Source organism: Sander lucioperca, chromosome 1 (genome assembly GCF_008315115.2).
Source record: "Sander lucioperca isolate FBNREF2018 chromosome 1, SLUC_FBN_1.2, whole genome shotgun sequence".
NCBI lineage: Eukaryota > Metazoa > Chordata > Actinopteri > Perciformes > Percidae > Sander > Sander lucioperca.
Window position 1 is genome coordinate 50408897 of NC_050173.1, and position 19880 is coordinate 50428776.

General features: G+C 42.2%; 1 long non-coding RNA gene across 1 annotated transcript; it reads left to right on the forward strand.

Annotated features, from left to right (window-relative positions):
- The first annotated feature begins 1506 nt into the window (after positions 1-1506).
- Positions 1507-19572, forward strand: LOC118495905. Its single transcript, XR_004898358.1, has 3 exons — positions 1507-1603; positions 8160-8164; positions 19561-19572. It is a non-coding gene; the product is annotated as an uncharacterized LOC118495905 (long non-coding RNA).
- Positions 19573-19880: the final 308 nt, after the last annotated feature.

Sequence of the window (19880 nt, forward strand, 5' to 3'; positions counted from 1 at the left end):
CAGCATTTTAACCGTGTTTAATCCAGCTACTAGCTAGCAGTAGGCTAACGTTAGCTGCTGTTGAGTATAGTGTTAACTAGCGTCACGTGCAGCAATGTTTGTGTTGCCTGTAACGTCTGTTTCAGAGCATCAGAGAGAAGAGCAGACATATCAGTGGCACCAGAATCCGCGTTGCTATTCCTGCAGCAGCAGGATGTGTTACGAGTAAGTACGGCAAAATAGTAGCCTGTTAGGCATGACGCAAAGCCGAGTGAAGTGAAAATAAATTAATAAATGGCGGCATGCGATTAATAAGATTAAAAAAAATTAACGCATAATGCTCGGCCCTTAATCGCATCGCGATTAACGCGTTAATGCTGACAGCCCTAATTATTAGCAATACATGCATAATCAAAATGTCTGTTAAAACAAGGAGCTTGACGCACCAGGATCAGATTTCTAGATGACAATGTACGTTTATTTAAAAACAACCACAAGTAGATTAAGTGTTCATAAACGGCATAATGGCCAAAAAAAGGCCTAAGTGCCACAAAGTAACAGACTATGCCGTATTTGACCCCCTTTCACCTTCAGAACTGCCTTAATTCTTTGTGGCATTGACTCAACAAGGTGCTGGAAGCATTCTTTAGAAATGTTGGCCCATATTGATAGGATAGCATCCCCCACACCATTACACCACCACCACCAGCCTGCACAGTGGTAACAAGGCATGACGGAGCCATGTTCTCATTCTGTTTACGTCAAATTCTGACTCTACCATCTGAATGTCTCAACAGAAATCGAGACTCATCAGACCAGGCGACATTTTTCCAGTCTTCAACTGTCCAATTTTGGTGAGCTTGTGCAAATTGTAGCCTCATCTTCCTATTTTTAGTGGAGATGAGTGGTACCCGGTGGGGTCTTCTGCTGGTGTAGCCCATCCGCCTCAAGGTTGTGCGTGTTGTGGTTTCACAAATGCTTTGCTGCATACCTCGTTTGTAACAAGTGGTTATTTGAGTCAAAGTTGATCTTCTTTCAGCTTGAATCAGTCGGCTCATTCTCCTCTGACCTCTAGCATCAACAAGGCATTTTCGCCCACAGGACTGCCGCATACTGGATGTTTTTCCTTTTTTAGACCATTCTTTGTAAATCCTAGAAATGGTTATGTGTTAAAATCCCTAATCCCCAATCTGCTCAGTAACTGAGCAGATTGTGAAATACTCAGACCAGCCCGTCTGGCACCAACAACCATGCCACGCTCAAAGTTGCTTAGATCACCTTTCTTTCCCATTCTGACATTCAGAGTTCAGGAGATTGTCTTGACCTGGACCACACCCCTAAATGCATTGAAGCAGCTGCCATGTGATTGGTTGATTAGATAATTGTATTAACTAGAAATTTAACAGGTGTTCCTAATAATCCTTTAGGTGAGTGTATTTATAAATTACTGTATCATTTTATCGTCATCGCAGTTTTAAAGCTTCGCCACCAGGGAGTGCTGCAGCATCTATGCAGGGATGTGCACAGACACGGGCTATTGTTGCCCGGGCAACAGCCCGTTTGCCCTGATTGGATTAGCTGCCCCTCTGGCAAAAGAGCCTAAATAAACTTTTCTTTCTTTCTTGTGACTGCATTAATACAATAATATGCCCATCATTACTTTAAGTTAAATTAAATTAAATTCGCTATATCATTCAATCTTGCCCTCAGCGATGCCCTCTGCCCCCAGTCACGTGACTTTGTTTATATTCTCACACACGGAGCACCGCAAGCCCTTCTGCCTTCACGTGAGTTTTTAAAGTTATGGAGATTATGACAAATGCCCTGTGAATACTAACCAAAAAAATCCACTTGAGCTTTGAATAAAGTGCAGCTTCAGCTTGTAACTTTTGCATCACGTCACGCAGAATTGCCTTATATTAACATAAAATGCTACGTTATCAACCAAAGCTAATGACATAACGTATGTTGCAGCAGCAGGCTAACGTAGCTACGTTACGTTCGTTACATTAGTGTGCGTTCTGTAGAGAAGAGAGAGGCTCAGGGATGGGATGGTTTGGGCTCTTGAATCATGCTAGGTTATACGTTGTTTACAGTCAACATGTTACATGAGTTTTCAACCAACAATCAGATGTGACGTTAGTGAAAGTCGCCTTACTTTGTTATGAGATGATAAATGAATGACCCAATTGGTTAATGTAATAAACTTTGCATAAAAAATGTATAGCCTAATGTTAGTTTTGTGTGCTTAAAGCAACACCAAAGCACTTTTCCTCTTTGGTCCCCCTAAAGGTTGGAAGCGGAATTGTCCATTACCGCTGTCATATGTCTCATTCGAACTACAGATCGGCTACCTGATCTGGCAAACTTGCATAGTGCGGTTATATCCGATAGAGGGCCACAAAGCGAATGCAGAAGTGCCATTCACCCTGTTACGAGCTGATGAACCACTGAAACGATTTTGGAAACATTATTTTAAGGTACAAAAGAAGCTTTGGTGCTTCAGTATGCCTTCACAACAAAGATGACTGAAGAAGACAGAGAAAGAGCTCAAAGAAGCAGCTAAAAGGTCTTAAATTTAAAATTGAAACTGTCAGCAGAAGCATTTGATAATGTCAAACAACCATCCTACATTATTGATTTAATGTGAAGTAGGCCTATTTTATCAGGGGCATTTTCTTTAAGTTGGAGTAGGCTAATAACTCATTAAAAACAAATGTTTCATTAATAATAAATACAACTAGCCTGACAAGCCAGATCCACATCCAGATGTTGGGTCTGGGAACTCACCATTGGCAGGGCTCAATCCGAGGGGCGGGATAAATGGATGTCTTTCAAATTCTCTCTGCACGCAATAGGATAGCGCTACAACCAAGCAGAGCAACGAAGAAGGTAGCAGAGCTAGTTGATAGATTAAAAAACTTTTGCCGTATCCGGTCGGCAAAACTCCGAACACATCTTCCTTTTTTAAGAATGACTTCAGTGCCGTTCTTTGTTCTTTTCTCAAGAAAAACTTAACTCCAAGTCTTCCAGAGTCGCGGCCAAAGCCGATTCCAAAGACCGCTGTTCCGAGCAGCAGCAGCCATAAGCCCGCACACCGACTCTATACACGATGTGATTGTCCTGACCAGAGGGTTTTTCCAGCACGCAAGCCAACGGAGAGTTGCTAGACGACCCTGGCTGCAAATTACATTTGCTGCCACTAGGGTGCATCTAGATTTCTAGGCTAAAATACAACAATACTAACCTAATAAATGAATAATTGTTGACAATTTTTGTTTACACATCATGTTTTAAAGTTAAACATACATACATAAACCACCCTCCAGCACCACCAGACAGGCCTTCACTTGGAACTCTCAAGGGAAAAGAAACCATAGGATGATGCAGGAACAGCTGGGGAAGGTTTGTGGAGGCAGAACCCAAGGAAACAACATCATCCTGGAAGGAAGCAGAGAAGGCCGCCCAACAACAAACCAGCTGGAGAAGTTCCTGAATGACCTATGCTCTCGAAACAGTCAAATGGGTTAAATGAATACATGTGGCACAGTAAATCCTTAAGCTTAACTGTCTCTGTGGATGGCTACCTTAGTGGTTACCTTACCCATAGGCCACTAAGCCTATCATCGATGTTGTGTAAATTATTTGTATTTATTTTTTCACAAATAGGCCAATTTATCTTTCCTAATTATATTCTGGACTCATTTTATGAATATTTGTTAGACATGTAAATAAATCTTTCAAAACATTATCAAACAATTATTTGGTTGTCCCCCTGCAGTAACTCCGAGGACCCCCCTCGTAGTTAAAGATCTCTGTTTTAAATCTAATATCCTATATTAAGCTGCAAAGATGAATCAAATAGTTGTCAACAGCTGGCCTGCAGTTCCGCCCTACTACAAACCTGATATTTAACACAACCAGACTTGATTTGCCACACAGCCAGGCCAGCCCCATCTTAGCAGTGAATGTTAGAGGGAAGCAGCCAGCGAGCCAGACTCCCAAGTGAGTCCTGAAACTATACTGGTATGTGGACACAGTATAAATCCAAACTGTCTGCTCAACAGCAGATAAAGCAGAATCCCGGACGTTAGATTTTTTTGTCTGGTCCCTTTAGTATCCTCGAGGCTAAAGAGGCTAAGGAAGTCAATTAACATAACCCTGCCTTGTGCATGCATCATATGATTCCTACGCACTCAAACGCTCAAACATAGTACATGCATACTGTGTGTGTGTGTGTGTGTTAGAGGCTGACAATTTTTCGGGACTCCCACGGGTCACGTTATTCCCACGGGAGTCCCGCGGTACGGGAGTCAATTTCACTGTTGGTAACGTGATAGGGACGGAATAGAGCATAGAAATTACTGGGAGCGGGCGGGAGCGGCGGGAGCGGGCGGGAGCGTGACGGAGCCAGAGATTAAATAAAAAAATTATGCTACAATGTGGTGAGTGCGCCCAAAGATTGCGAGGCATTTCGTTTTAGAAAAGCGAACCACTTACAACTCACAATACGTTTGTTGATTGGCTACTGCTAGCTGCAGAGTAGCAGAGCTAGACAAAGCAGCTGCCCTGTTCACAAGCCAATCAATCAGCGTCAGCGACTACTCCGAGAGTCGGCAAAATGGATTCTGGAAAGAAGCTGTTGCAATTGAAAGTGTCATCGAAGGACCCCTCAATCCATTTTCAGGAGCTGTGAGAAGATCTCCGTTAGGAATGACGTAATGAAATGGCCTAGGCTTGCAGGTAATGCATGTATAGTGTAGCCTACATTTCCGAGGCAACCTCAGTGATTTGACCGCGATTAACCAAACATGCTACGGGGGGGCAACAGAGGGAATGAAACGGGAGCGGGACAGGATTTGGGAGTCTTTCTCTTGGGATTTTACAGGACAGGATTTTTTTTTATTTTTTTGGGGGGGGGGCAGTCACGTGATTGGGATATGACGGGAGTATTTTTGTGGGCTCGGGATGGGATGGGAGCGACAATTGATTCCCATGTCATCCTCTAGTGTGTGTGTGTGTGTGTGTGTGTGTGTGTGTGTGTGTGTGTGTGTGCATAATACACTCAATCAACATCAAAGGCCAAATGCAGATTGTATTCTTTTTACTTCCAGAGTGCAAGGTTAAAGGTCAAGCTAATGGGTTATGGTGTTCCTTGAGTTCATGTTGGAGAATATTGAGACAGACAAACAGTTCACAGACAGGTTTAGAGCAGTCTGGATTCTCAGGAGCCACCGGAGTCATGCTATATCAGGCTATTACTCAGACACATGTCAGTCATCTGTTCATTACTTACTCTTCTCAGACCGCCCACTTACACCAAATACAAACAAGCCACTTCATGCCAAACGTACCCTACAGACAAATGCTCGCCCTTCTGCATTGGGTCTGTTGCGCGAACAGGAAGCCTGCGAACAGTGCAACAGTGTTCACAAAAGTCATTGTGTAATCCACTGGAAGTATTTTCAGCCATTAGTGTATTTTTGGTCCGCACTGTGACGCACACAGAGGGAGAAAGGGCCTTTAGTTTGCTTGACTTTTAAAGTGCTAACCCCCCATCACTTCTGCAAATCATATAAAGCCCCCTGGCATTAGTTTTAAAAAATGTTGCTGTTTTAAATCCAGGCTAGCTATGATTTTCCCACGCTTCATAGACCCACGGTGTGACCGTTGCACTCACCCGCAGATCTGATCCATATGTTTTGGTCATGCTCTGCCCTACGAAATTATTGGTTTTCAAAACCCTTTCAGATGTCAACATAAGAAAATCAAAACATAAAACACTCAACTTTAAAGACTAGGTGCTGGATTCTTAATATGATTAATACTATAAAGGCAAGCACTCTAATATGACTTAATATTGCCACACGAACATTCGGGCAGTGGAGTACCAAATAATGTGTTCTTATCCTTAAATACTAAACAAAGTGATAATATCGCATCTCCTTTGGCTTTTCGAAGGATTCTGTTAGTCTGTAAAATCCCCCTTCATCACCATTACATTCTGGGTGGTCAAAAGATATAATGTCATATTTAACCTTATAAAAACTTAAAATATAGAGCATCAAACAAACAATTGTACTCAAAATGAAAACCCTTCCTTTCTTATTTTGCAAAGATGTTTTATTACCTTCAGAGTAGAAACCATGCGGTTCAGAGATGTCTCTTAATTTTACCCAAACTATGCTGAAAGCAGAAAGATTTTGAAAGAAAGAAAAGCCAGTTATTAATCCTCAAAATACAGTATATTATTGCACATATTTCTCTGCACAAAAGATAATTTCTTTGCTTTATTAGTCCGCTGAACCCTTTATCCCTTCTTCTGCTGATGTTAATCTCTTCTCAGCCATTTCTTCACAACTCAATCCTATATTTCTATAAAATTAAAGCTGTTAATACACGCTCATTCATTCACGGCAGCCACAGAGTTGTCATTCCTCTTCTCAACCCTTTTGCCAAACTCTAGTTGACAGCAGGTCTGATACTCTGCTAAGCCTACATCTAGTTCAGTGGATTTGAACACAACTCGATCAGGAATCTTATTAAAGACCAAGAGAGTCATTTACTTGCAGATGTCTTATAAAAAAAATAATGTAATCGCCAACGTAATGTAAACCAAGTAATCTTAGCAAAAAAAGGAGTCCACAGCTGTGGTATTTATCCCTCCAGATACCAGATCCGCAGTAGGAGAGGAGTGATACGCCAAAACTGCAAATGGATGTTTGGCAAAAATTTTGTTAGGACAGAAAGCTCTTTGTTCAGGGTCAGAAGAAACAATTGCTTTGCGGCTCTTGGTTTGAGTCTTTCTCTGACAACAGAGGCAGAAAACTCCTTTGTAAATAAATGAGGATTTAGAAGCACTGAGCACGGAAATTAAAGCAAGGGAAGGCAGTGATACAGAATTCACTAACACTAACAAGTCCAGTGACGTGCAATGAAACTGGGTCATTCTGGTAATACCCCAGTTAGACTCCAGTCAGGTTTTCTGTCTCTTACTCACATTCTTCAGTGCCTGCAGTGAAATGTATTGGGCTGTTTGTTGGCTCTTTTTGTCCCATGATGAATTGGTTAGGAGTTGTACACAAGTCATGCACAGTGCCTGAGCAGGCTGTCATAGTCTAACCAGACCTAATAGACCGCTGTAAACAAACATTGGCTCCTGAGGGAGTAAAGCTGAGGTTTTGGCTCTGAAACCGCTCCCACCACATAGTGGGAAATCAATCCCAGACTATATATTATAATCCATTCTATGCTTTTTTTCAAGGTTTTTGTCGGACAATTATTTCAACGTTTTTGTCACCTTTTTTACCAAAGCTTTTGACGTTGAGGTTTCTTTTGCTAAAATGTTTTTCATGTTTTTGTCACTTTTCTCAATAGACCTCAACAGTCCCACAGCCGACTCCAGAAGTAAAAATCCCATTGATTTTCTCCAAGGGGGTAAGCGTCTGTCAACAACCCGTAGCTCCTATAGCGCCATTTTGATGCTAACAAGCCATCACCCCCCGTTAGCATTCCATTGACTGCCATTCATTTTGACATCACTTTGACAGCGAATAACTTTACATCTGAAGCGTTTAAAGACTTTATTTGTCCATTGTTTATTTCTAAAGAAACACGACAATGTATAAAAGGCTCCAATACCTTGTACCTCACGTTATGGCTCCGTAGCAGACGTTTTTGTATAACCACGCGACTTACTGTCGCATAGTAGAGGAATTACCGTATAGTCAGGAGAAGCTCGCAGGCAGTTTCGACTTACATTACATAGCTCCTTACATATACCTATGCTCTCCGTCTCTGCAAGATTGGGAATGATTGAGATTTCTCTTGGCACAGCTACCAGAAGACTTCCAACTTTCAGACAGGTTGCTCACGTCACATCTACGTCTTCAAGCTCAGTTGGAGGCTGCTCAGTAACGCTCAGCCATCTCCGGTAAAGTGCTTCTAATATCCTTCACTGGTCTCCATCCAGAGCAACAGGATCTGTTGATCCATTATATATACTGTCTATATGCATGAATATCAGTCATAATGTCTAAACCATCCGAGGTAGACTGACCCCGAGCTACGTGGTTGTAAAACGAAGGTTTCTGCTCCTGTAGAAGCTATAAGTTCGTATGAAATCAACCTTGTTTTAAGAAAAACATGTTTTATCCGCGATTTAATGAAGTCTATGATAGTTTCTGTACACGGTCTTGTACCTTTTGCCTTTTTTTGCCGTTTTCAAAATGTTTTTTTGCGCCGAATCAAATGTGTTATGCTCACTATTCATCTCGTAGCTGGTTGGCTTGGTTCCAGACTTAAAACTCTATATATAAGCAATTTTCGAAACGTCAATGAAACAATTGAATGGGGAAAAACACTTCCGGAGACAGAGCCGAAAAAAAGTGGGCGGTCACTGTTGAGCTCAATATGTGCAGACATGTCCCGGGACCTCCCTAAATAGTTGGAGATCTCAACCCCTCCTATCTTGAACCCAAAGTTACACCCTTGCCAACAAGCCATTTAAATGAACTATCTGCTGATTCAGCATTGTCCAAAGAAACCATTTTCAAAATGTCAAAACAGCCTTGTTTTAAGCCTTATGCTTCTGTTTAACAGTTAAATGTGTCTTTACAGGCTTTTAGTAGTAGATAGGCGAAGTCCTTCCCTTTCCAGTGGACCCCATGGGACCTTATTTCATAAAAAATATTGAACTGGGAGAGACCAATAGCTTTTTGATCCTGTTGAATTGAGCCATGGAATACACATATGATGTTCGTCAATTTAAAAGTCAAGAAAGTCAAAGTTGCATGTGTGAGTTTGTTACATCCGGGTACGAAACACAAAGTGATCATAGCATTTTCACAATTTAATGCAACACAATACAAAACTATCTTTTAAATTGACAAACAGATGTGTAATTCATGGCTCAATTTAGACAGGATCAAATGATTATTTGTCTCTCGCCGTTTGCTATTTTTTCCGAAATAAGGTCCCATGGTGATCCACAGGAAGGGGAGGGACTTTGCCTCTCTTTGCATAAATGTCATGCACTTGTAATAACCACACAATGTTTTGCATTGATGTCAATGGGAAAGCTGTAAAGACGCCAGACTAAACACATTTAAGATGTTCAAGCTAAAAAATATCCATAATACAACATAAAAACAGGCATAGATGGGAGCCCTAAAACACTAAATGTCCGTCACTTTTGTGTTTACTGCTGACAGGATTTATGGTGTCTGGAACCAAAACTATTTTCCATTTGTTTTACATGTGGGGCGTCTAAAGCCCTTTTCCTGAAAGCATCATGGCAAAACGTGACAGTGCGGTGAACTAAAATGACAGAATCATCATTCATGTATTTCCACAGTAAAGTAAGAAGAAAAAGAAAGTAAGAAAGAAATAGAAGTCGGAAAAAAAAGAAGGAAAAAAGAAGGAAAACTATTTAAAATTGACAAAAACTGAACAGGACAGCTGCAGTGCTGCTCAGTATAGGTACTAAAGTGACAATCACATAATCATTGTAAACTGGTTATTTCTATTTTTATATTATTTTTACAATATTGGTGGAATAAGCAAATTCGGTGACGGTTGCTGCATTTACCTTACAATGAACATCAGATATGATGACTCTGTTAAAGTACTCAATTCTGTCAGAGGGATAGTCAATACAAAAACTAGCCTAACTCTAGTTTTTTTGCCAGATCTGGCTAGTCCACACACCATTCTGGGATGGGAGAAAAACGTTCTCTGGTTTATTGGCATTTCTTTAAAACAATCCCAAGCGTCTTCGGCGGTACTAAGCACCAGACAGAGCCACGGTGCCTCTGCAAAATAGCCTCGGGAAGGATTGTTTTGGTGGAACATGTGCACATAGGCAGGCGAGCTCTGGAATTAAAATGGCTGTTGAATGTGGGTTGAGAATTTTACAAAAAAAAAAAGATTTTATTGTCGGTTCTAGCTCGGAGGATGTTTTTCCAATTGACCGGAGTTTAGAACGGCAACACAAAAAAAGCGGAAGGTGAGGGACATCCAGCCGAAAATGAGGGACATCCGGCAGAACCTCCGGCGTCGATTTAGACTTGCCAAACTCTAAGTTAGTGGTGGGAATGGATGCTGGAGCGAAGGATTGGTTTATGTAAGTGATTGAGTAGTGATTAGCTTAATATAGAATAGGGGTAGGACTAGATAAGCTTCTTCCTACTCTCTTTTTGGGCAATAATTGTTAATTTATGTTGTACATACCGATACTGCTGTTTTTATTTTATTTTTTTTTTACATATAATCGAAGCTTGGAAAACAGATTAAAAAAACTTCTGTTGGGGCGGCCTCTAGCTCACCCAGTAAGAGTGTTCGCCCCATGTTGGCTGAGTCATGCAGCGGCGCAGTTTGAATCCGACCTGCTGCCCTTTGTTGTGTGTCATCCCCCATCTCTCTCCCCCTTTTATGTCTATCCACTTTCAAATAAAGGGAAAAGCCCCCAAAAAAATAATCTTTAAAAAAAACTTCTGTTATTGCACAACAACATATATCTTCCCAGATGGTTAGAGGTCTTTAAATACCTACATTTAAATACCTACAATAGCGGTAAGTGTTGTTAAACAGCCGTCTGTGGTTTTCAGAGATCGCTGGGTGTTTATTTTCAGAATATCAGATGCCTAGCTCTGTGACACCAATGTAAGAAAGAAAATCATGCAATACAGACATACATTGTTCAAACTCACAGACCTTTATTTCTAATCCTAGAGGAGATCCTAAAGTTTCCACAGATACCAAATTTGTCATGCTGATTTTTAGGGAAATGTGTATGATGCATGTGACATCTTAAATGTTGGGTTTGTATGCTACACTCTGTGTAAATGTCATAAAGTTTTATGTTTGGATTCAAGCAAATGGGGAAAAGCCATTATAGCAGTAGTTGTTTTTTTACATACAGGCTAGGGAGTCTTCAAAAGATTTAAGTAATAGTTATGTTGGTAATCCTGTTTTTTACATTTTTTTTTGGAATAACAGGTTGAAATCCTACATGCTTAGTAGGATGTACAGGAAATGTAAACCCTGCAGGCCTAAAGCAGTGGGTCATTGTAAAAAGCTCCTAGGTATTTATGACTGTGTGGGTGGGTGAGGGGTCAGAAAGAAATCTGAAAGCAGAAAAACAAGTTCTCAGCTAACAAATCTGGACAGGTTGGTATTGACCCATGTGAAGGACATCACAGGCCCCACCCTGGACCCCCTACCGTTAGCCTACCGGGGAAACAGGTCAGTAGATGATGCAGTCAACATGGGACTGCACTACATCCTGCAACACCTCAACTCCCTAAGGCCATACGCAAGGATTCTGTTTGTGGATTTCAGCTCAGCCTTCAACACCATCATCCCAGGAATCTTCCGCTCCAAACTCACCCAGCTCACTGTCTCAGTCCCCACCTGTCAGACGGTCAGTGGATGACAAACTTCCTGATGGACAAGTTGCAGCAGGTGAGGCTGGAGAAAATCTCATCCGTCACCTGGACCATCAGCACTGGCGCACCCCAGGGCTGTGTGCTCTTCCCACTACTCTTCTCCCTCTACACCAATGACTGCACTTCAGGTCCGGTATTTATGGAATGGAGGAAAATAGGGGAGGGTCATGTCTTTTTATTCTTCGTTGAGGGGAGGGTCATCCAATTGTTTTTAGTCTAGGGGGGAGGGTCACCCAACTTTTGTATTCGTGAGAACAGCAACATTTCAAAGTGGCTTGTTTGGTGCATATTTATCCATGTAGCTCCATGTAGCTCTCTCAGTCTCGGCCCCTATCACTAGCAGATGGGTCCCTCCCTATTTAGTCAGCCAGACAATTTGAACTGTAGCTTTAGAGACCGTGCGAGTTCCCAAACTGAATAAATCCCGCTCGCACATATAAACACAAAACTGCTTTGCTAGCTCCATCGTGTTGTAATTAAGACATCTGATGAAAAAATAATTATGTATGAAAAATAATGTATTCATTAGCATTTACCATACTGTTTAGTTAAAAAACACCATACGAAAACACAACGGACCAGACACAAGCTTTTATTTTGAAAAGTCAAAGCTTGCGGACTGCACCAAGCTAGGAGGTGCATGACACGGGAGGTCTCCAGACTGCAGCCATACCCAACTCAAATATCCTTTCGGTCCCAGTGATATTATATATATATATATAAACGACAGCCTTTTCAAGGCATTTGAGAAGGAAGGAGTGGTAGCATGCAAGCTCCCAAATTGACGCTCATCTGAGAAATGGAGTTTTGGATAATGGTTAGCTTTGGCAGCTTTACCTATATACTAAAATATACAATGACTGAGGAAGCCTAGTGACGAGTCCATAGCAACCAATGTTGAATTACCAAGTGTGCTTTGCTGAATGGTCTCAATGTTTTATTGTTTTATTCCATGTGAATACTAGTTTACTAGATGAGTAACTTAGTATTTGAAGTAATGCAGTAATGCAGGAAGTGTGGATTTAGTTTCCATGCTTATTGTGTTTCCACAACAATGTTAGGGAGTAAATCTACTGAAATGGCCACCCAGCAACAGAGGAGTTGGGGAGGGTCATCCCTTTTTTCCATATCATTTTGGAGGGTCATCCAAATTGTATTGCTGGAGAAGGGACGGTCAGGTCTATTTTGACTAAAGGTCCCAAAACTCCTCCGGTGGCCGCTGAAATAAATAACAAACAGTCCCCTAGCTAACTGAACCAGACCTGTCATTTAGCTAACAGTTGTTAGCTTGGTTGCCGTCACCGGCATTTCTTTTATAAATATTTTAAATAACTAGATAAGTTGTACAAACTATGTAACGTTAACATTATACCATCCACAGTGTTATACTGATAGCTTTCTCGTCTTTTTTAACAGGGACTAAAGAAATTTTATACGTCTCCATGTAGACAACAAGCAGCTGTGATGGTGTCTCTCGGTGGGAGAGACACCGTGGCGAATGGATATCGGTGAGAAGCAAATGTACGATTGTTTAATGTTCAGAAGTAATAGCTGTGTAATCTGCTTTTTATCCCCCCCATTCACATAGGCTTATTTTGGAGAAGATGGGGATTGGCGGGAGGGTCACCAGGCCAAAAAGAAGTGGGACAATTTAAAAACAAAGTACAAGGTGAGAGACATTGTACTTTGGGGTATTATTGTATGGACATAATTGTTTAAATGCACATTTTAATGTAACTTGTGATTTTTGAAGTAAGCCTTGAATGTAAACCTGACAGACTCGGGCCTGCTGACAGTAAGTTTAGATGCAGTATTGTGTACAATAGTAGTAATACATCATCACAACAACTTTTTGATCTTCACTGTTTAGGAATGCAAGTGTCCTGCCTCAGGTCAGGGGACAGAGGATGGCAAAGCGACAGCAGCAACTTGGCCCTGGTTTGCCCTCATGGACGAGGCATTAGGGCAGTCTGTGGCAGTCTCGCCTCCCTGCCGGCCAAGCACTGCACAAGAGGTAGATGAAGGGCGAGAGGAGGATGAGGAGGAGGAGGAGGAGAGAGTGAGAGACAGCAGCAAAAAGAGAGCAGGGCACAGAGGAGAGAAGAGGAGAAGGGAGAGAGAGGATCCATTCTTTCAGCTCCTCAAGGAGGACATTAAATATCAGAGGGAGGCAGATGAGAGGAGGGAAGCAGAGGCCAGAGAGAGGTTAAATCGATTTTTTTCACTGTTGGAGAGGTTGGCGGAAAAATAAAATAAATTAAACTGGTTTTGTCTTTGCCCCTTTTTTAATTATTTAATATAAACTGTCTATGTCTATTCTTTAAAAACCTTATTGTTCTTTAGACTGCAATAGAAACAACTTAGTAACTAACAAATAACTAGCATGTGAAGCCTAGAACAATGTATTGAACAATATCTTCACCCTTATTTACAACGTTTTTGTGGTTAGGTATTCCAAGCTCTACAAAAACATTCATTTCATCTTGGTTACAAAAAAAATATTTATTTAAATATATATTGACAACTATATGAAGCAGCAAATTCTTTCAAACATAACATTCTTATATCTACAACTATATACAATAACTTAAACATTTACAACTATATACAACAAGAAGCGGCCATCAGACACAGCTGCTGTTGCTTCAAGACTGCAGACAGAAGTAGAAAGTTTAGGTTAGTCCAGTGGTAATCCAATCTATTGTCATGGACAGCTGTCCTGGGGGTGTTTGTTTTTGTCTGTTTTCCCTCTCTCCCCTTTTTTCCCTGTTTGTGTGTCTGTCTGCCGGAGGAGCGGAATCTAGGTCAAGGGGCGTGGCCGGGCGAGCGACCTACCTGCACGGCTGCTGGCTATTCTTCATTACCGCCGCTCAGCTGTGACAGATTCTCTTAATTACGGCTGCAGTTTTTAGCCCCGTTGGAATCGGCATTCGGCGCCAGATCGTTTCGTTTCCCATAGTGGTAACTTCGCTCTCTGCTATACCTCGTAGTATTCTAGTGAGTGTTTTTTTGCCTGTGCTGTTGTACCTCGAGCTCAGTACTTATCTGTTTCCTCTGCTCTTGCTTCAGACTACATCTACACCTGTTCGCCGTTTGCCACCCTCTGCCTGGATCCCTGAGAGCTTTCGGACACACGACATCCTTCTTCGTCCGCTGCTATCCTGACCTCGTCACCAGCGCTGCAAGCTGACCTTCCTTCATGGATTTCTTTGGTGATCATTAATTAAAGATGTTAAGTTAGCTGGCTTGCGCAGGCTTAACTTGACGTGAAAGTACAAGCGGAGCGTTTGTTCCATATAGTTATTTATTTATTCCATATATGTGCACGGCTATATTCATCCGTCTTCATCATTGTATACAAGTGAACTCAACTGGCATACACGCAGGTATATGAGAGAACGTAATACCTTACGTAAGCGTAAAACCGTAATGTCTCAAATATAGCAACCAACACTATTACCGTAGTGTATTGATAAGAGCGTTATACAAAAATGATATTTAACACCCCCACTCGCTCTTATCTTGAGTTGCATGAAAACAAAATAACAGAATGAGGCTCCCTCACTGCCTTAAAACACTCTTTGCATCCCTTAGTGCCAAAGATGTCTTGTGTTTTTAACTTTAGCTTAGTAGCTGGCTTTGTCAGAACACCAGCAATCATTTGCTCAGTAGGACAATATTCCAAAATAAACTTTCCATTGTTCACATTTTCTCTAATGAAGTGATATTTAATATCAATGTGCTTGCATCGCTGTCTGTGAACTGGGTTTTTGGCTAGTGCTATGGCACCTTGGTTGTCTTCATACACCTTGGTTTGTGCATATTGGTATGTGTCTACACCCCTGAGCAGTTGTTCTAAGTAAATGCATTCCTGTATGGCTGATGCTAAGGACATGTACGCAACGCAATTGACACTGTATTCTCGAGGAGGAGCACTGGTTCGGGTGAGCCAGCATGTCCTGACGGAACGTTTGCTGCGGGGTATACGATGGACAGCTGGGAGAAATGGCGTGTCGTGTGTCTCTCCACTCTTTCCGTGGAGGACGTTGAGGATATCTACCTATTTGGAACCCTGATAACTGGAATGTTGCTGATTGGAGGATGCGTCGCTCTGGTTTATCGAAGAATTGGAAAGACTTTGGTAGCTGTCCAAAGCCCAAGGAAGCTGCCTGGCCTGACTGAAGCTGTCGGAAAAGCGATCAGTTTGCAAACTGGAACTATTAATCGCGTGATGGAAACCAACATGGTAATGACCCGCGGCTTGGATACCATCATGAGGAAGGTCATGGATTTTGAAAGAAAAATTGACCAGTTGAACAGTGTGTAGTTGGACAATAGAATGAATGTTTAAATTAGAGCAGCCATTCGCGTGGACAAAACAAATTTAATCTTTCGGCTCCCTTATCCTGAACGGCCTTGCCAAGGCCGTATCTTGGAACAAACAGTCACCCTGTTGGGGCTCTGCAAGCGCGACGCTCTTGGTTCCTCCCCCGTCTTCCCCACTGCCTGCTGATTGTCGTATCGGTTCTGGACTGTTCAAGGGTGTCACCATGGCAACGTGCTGTGTTTTCGCTATAACATTCTGCGGACTGGGTCACTAGTGGGACTGCCGGGCTGTGCGTTTCTCAGCAGGCCAAACTCCCCCAACCTACCCTCTCCCCAGTCCAACGCCTTCGCAGCCAAATGTGCAACTGTACATTTATGTTATGTTATGTTCAGCAGTGCAAATGTACTGTTTGTGTGCCTATGTGCTGAGGTGTTTTTTTCCTGTTCCCACACTGTTCTTATCTTTTGAGGATAGTCTGTGAGTTGCTTTTTTTCCCTCTCCTCTCCTCATGTGATGCTGTATTCTCCCTGCGAGAGTTAAGAGTTGTTTTGGCGCCGCATATATGGCGACTCGGTGTGTCTGTGCGTGTTGCTTTAATGTGACATGCACCTACAGCACCAGGACAAATTCCTTGTGTGTGTAAACGTACTTGGCAATAAAGCTTTTTCTGATTCTGATTCTGATGTACTCAGCCTCACAAGTTGACAATGCTACTGTCGGTTGTTTTCTTGTTTTCCAGGATATCAAAGAGCTTCCTTCACTTAGACTGACACAATACCCTGATGTACTTCTATCTGACGCCCAGTCAGCATCGCTGTAGACCCTTAGACTTAGTTTTTCTGTCATTTCTCCTGAAGTACAACCCCTGTTCTGTTGTACCTTTTGAGGTACCTGAACACATGTTTTACAGTGTTCCAGTGTTCTACTGTTGGTTCAGCAAAGTGCTGGGAGAGTTTACTGACCACAAAACTTATGTCTGGTCGGGTACATGTGGACAAGTAAATTAAACTCCCTACTGCCTCCCTGTACCTTCTTGGCTCATTTTTTTCCAGCATCTTCTGTGTATTCAAGTTTTGGTTCACATGGAGTTTCTCTAGACCTGCATTCCAAATCGATCTAGAATTTTTCTCACATATCTCTCCTGAGACATTTTGACTACACCATCTGTTTGTTCAAAATCTATCCCCAAGAAATGTCTCAGCTTTCCCATGTCTTTCATTTTGAACCTTTCAGTAAGCATCCTCTTCACATTTTTCAAAACACTCATTAGCTGCTATGATCAGATCATCAACCCATATTATTAGGATTACTTTCTCATTGTGCTTTTCCCTTGTGTATACACACAGGTATCAGCTGAGTTCTGTACAAAATCATTCTCAATTAAGCATGTATGCAACATAGCATTCCAATTTCTCCCTGACTGTTTTAGACCATAGAGAGATTTGTGTAACTTGCACACTAGTTTTTCACCTGTTTGACTTTTTCTCATAACCCTCAGGTTGCTCCATATAAATCTCAGTCTATTGGAGCGTGCAAATAAGCAGTTTTAACGTCCATCTGGTGTAAGACTAGATTATCCTGCACTGCCTTTTGCATGACTACTCTCACACTTGTCATATCGGCTGTGGGTGAGAAAGTCTCCATAATCAGTGCCTGGTTTCTGACTGTAGCCTTTTGCTACGAATCTCACCTTGTATTTGTCAGATCCATCAATTTCTGTCTTAAGTGCATAAACCCATCTGCCCCCCACTGTCTGTTTGCCTGGTGGCAATTGAGTAAGGGTGAAGGTCTCATTCTCCTCCAGAGATTGCATCTCCTCTTTCATGGCATTCCTCCACTGCGTTGCTTTGGTTGATGCAATGGCGTCCTGGTAAGTGTGAGGAATATCACACACTGCTCTGTAACAAGAGTCCATGCACGTGTGCAGTTTGTCCTCCGTATCCTCTGTCTCAAAATCCTGTAGATGAGCTGGTCTCTTTTTAGTTCTTGGTGGGTTTCTTCTGATCACAGTCTCTGTGACTTCACCTGGCTGTGTGTACTCTGACTTTTCAGGTAAAGTCTCAGTAACACCACTTTGGACACCCTGATCTGGTACGTTTTCCACATTTTCGTGAACATTCTCTTCACTGTTGTCAACCTTAGGGTGTACATCCCCATACTCTATGTGTGACTCAGATGTTTCTGTTTCCCTTTCTTTGGTTGTTTTAGTGGTGAATTTCACCAACCTGTGTTTTTGGACCCTCTCTGTGTCTGGATAGTAAGCTAGATTGGCTGGGCTGTTCTTGTCATAGCCAATGAAAACACCTTGCTCACACCTAGAATCAAATTTGCCTTTCTCTTGCCTGTAAGCAAAACACACAGATCCAAATTTTTGTAATTTGGATATGTTTGGTACCTTGCCTGTGAAAAGCTCGTATGGCGTTTTCTTTGTGCGTCTGCTGTAGCACCTGTTCCTCACATAAGCTGAGGTCTGCATAGCGTAGTTCCATAACTTATCTGGTAACCCGCTCTCTATCAGTAGGCATCTGCTCATATCATAAAGTGTTCTCTAACCTCTCTCCGCAGTGCCATTTTGGTGGGGTGAATAAGGTGCAGACGTCTCATGTCTGATCTTATTTTTTGTTAACAGTGTCTGGAAGTCTCGACTTGTAAACTCAGTGCCGTTATCTGAACGGATACACTTGATTTCTCCATAAGGTGCTATGTCTGCTAAGAATCTTTCTGTGGCCTGCACTGTATCACTCTTGGACTTTAGAAAGTATACAAGCATAGTACCAGAGTAGTCATCTGTAAATGACTGCGCATATCTGTGTCCTTCCATGCTTAGTACTGGCATGGGACCGGCTAAGTCAGTGTGGACTAGTTCTAGGGGCTTCTTTGCCTTCCTATCTGGCTCCTTATTTCTTGTCTGAGTGAACTTTCCCTGTGTACACACCTCACATAACTGATCCAACCCAACTACACCTCCTTTAATCTCCATGCCCTTCACAACACCTTGCAACTTTTTCACATCTTCATAATTGCAATGACCCAAAATTTCATGCCACGTCTGCGTATCATGGCATGCTTTACATTGATCAACATTCTTTTCAACAGTTAGCAAGTAATACAAATTTTCATTTTTATGAATGTCAAACCTGCTACCATCTTTGGTGACCATGTGACTGTCCCCCTGTTGCTCCTCCATTTGTTGCTCTTGCCACTGAAAAGATGTCGTGTGGGTAAGATGGCATGTAGAGTGTATCTCGTAGCTGCGCTGTGTGCAGTCGCCCAGCGTTGTCTAGAAGATGTATCACCGCCGTTCCTCTCTGTTGCGCCATTCCACTGCACTTGCTTCCATCAGCTAATTCCACTGAGTGGGTCTCTGGCTCGAACGAGCTGTCGAAGTTCTCAAACTTGTTGATGCCATTCACAATGTGCGAGGTTGCCCCTGCGTCCACCATGATGCCTTTCATTTTCACGTTATCTGGTGGTCTTTCACTTTTGACGTACTTGGCCTTGAAGAGGTGGTCTTGGTCGCCACCTTGTTCCTCGGCAACTTTCCTGACGCCATCTTGTCCTCCTTTTTTCTTACATAGTGATTCTGCATGTGTGTTCTTGCAGTAATTACACCACACTTTTCTGAAACACTTTCTCGCCCTGTGTCCCTTTTATTCCACACTTGTAGCAAGTAATGTTGGCATCTTCTTCTTTTCTGTTACTGTGTGGCTTACTGTGGCCTCCGCCCTGTCTTGTATGTGTTTTCATCACATTATCTGTAGTCGGTTCTGTCATTTTCATTTTCTCTGATTCTTCATAGACCCGTAGTCTTCTTTTGAAGTCCGCAAACGTAACGTTATCTTCATTTTGCGTTACATGGACGGCTAGCGGTTTGAACGAGTCTGGTAGCCCGCCTAGCATCATGGCTATGATTAGCCCATCACTCATGGTCTCTCCTGCATCTCTTAATGCTGTAATGATGTTTTCTGCCCTTATTAAGTAGTCCGTAACCGTCTCGTTGTCTTCCATGCATAACTTTGTCAACGAAGTGTACATATTTATAATCCACGGCTTGCTTTTTCCCGAATAATGTTCTTTAAGTATACTCAGGGCTTTCCTGCCATCATCAGCAGCTTCATGTCTAATTA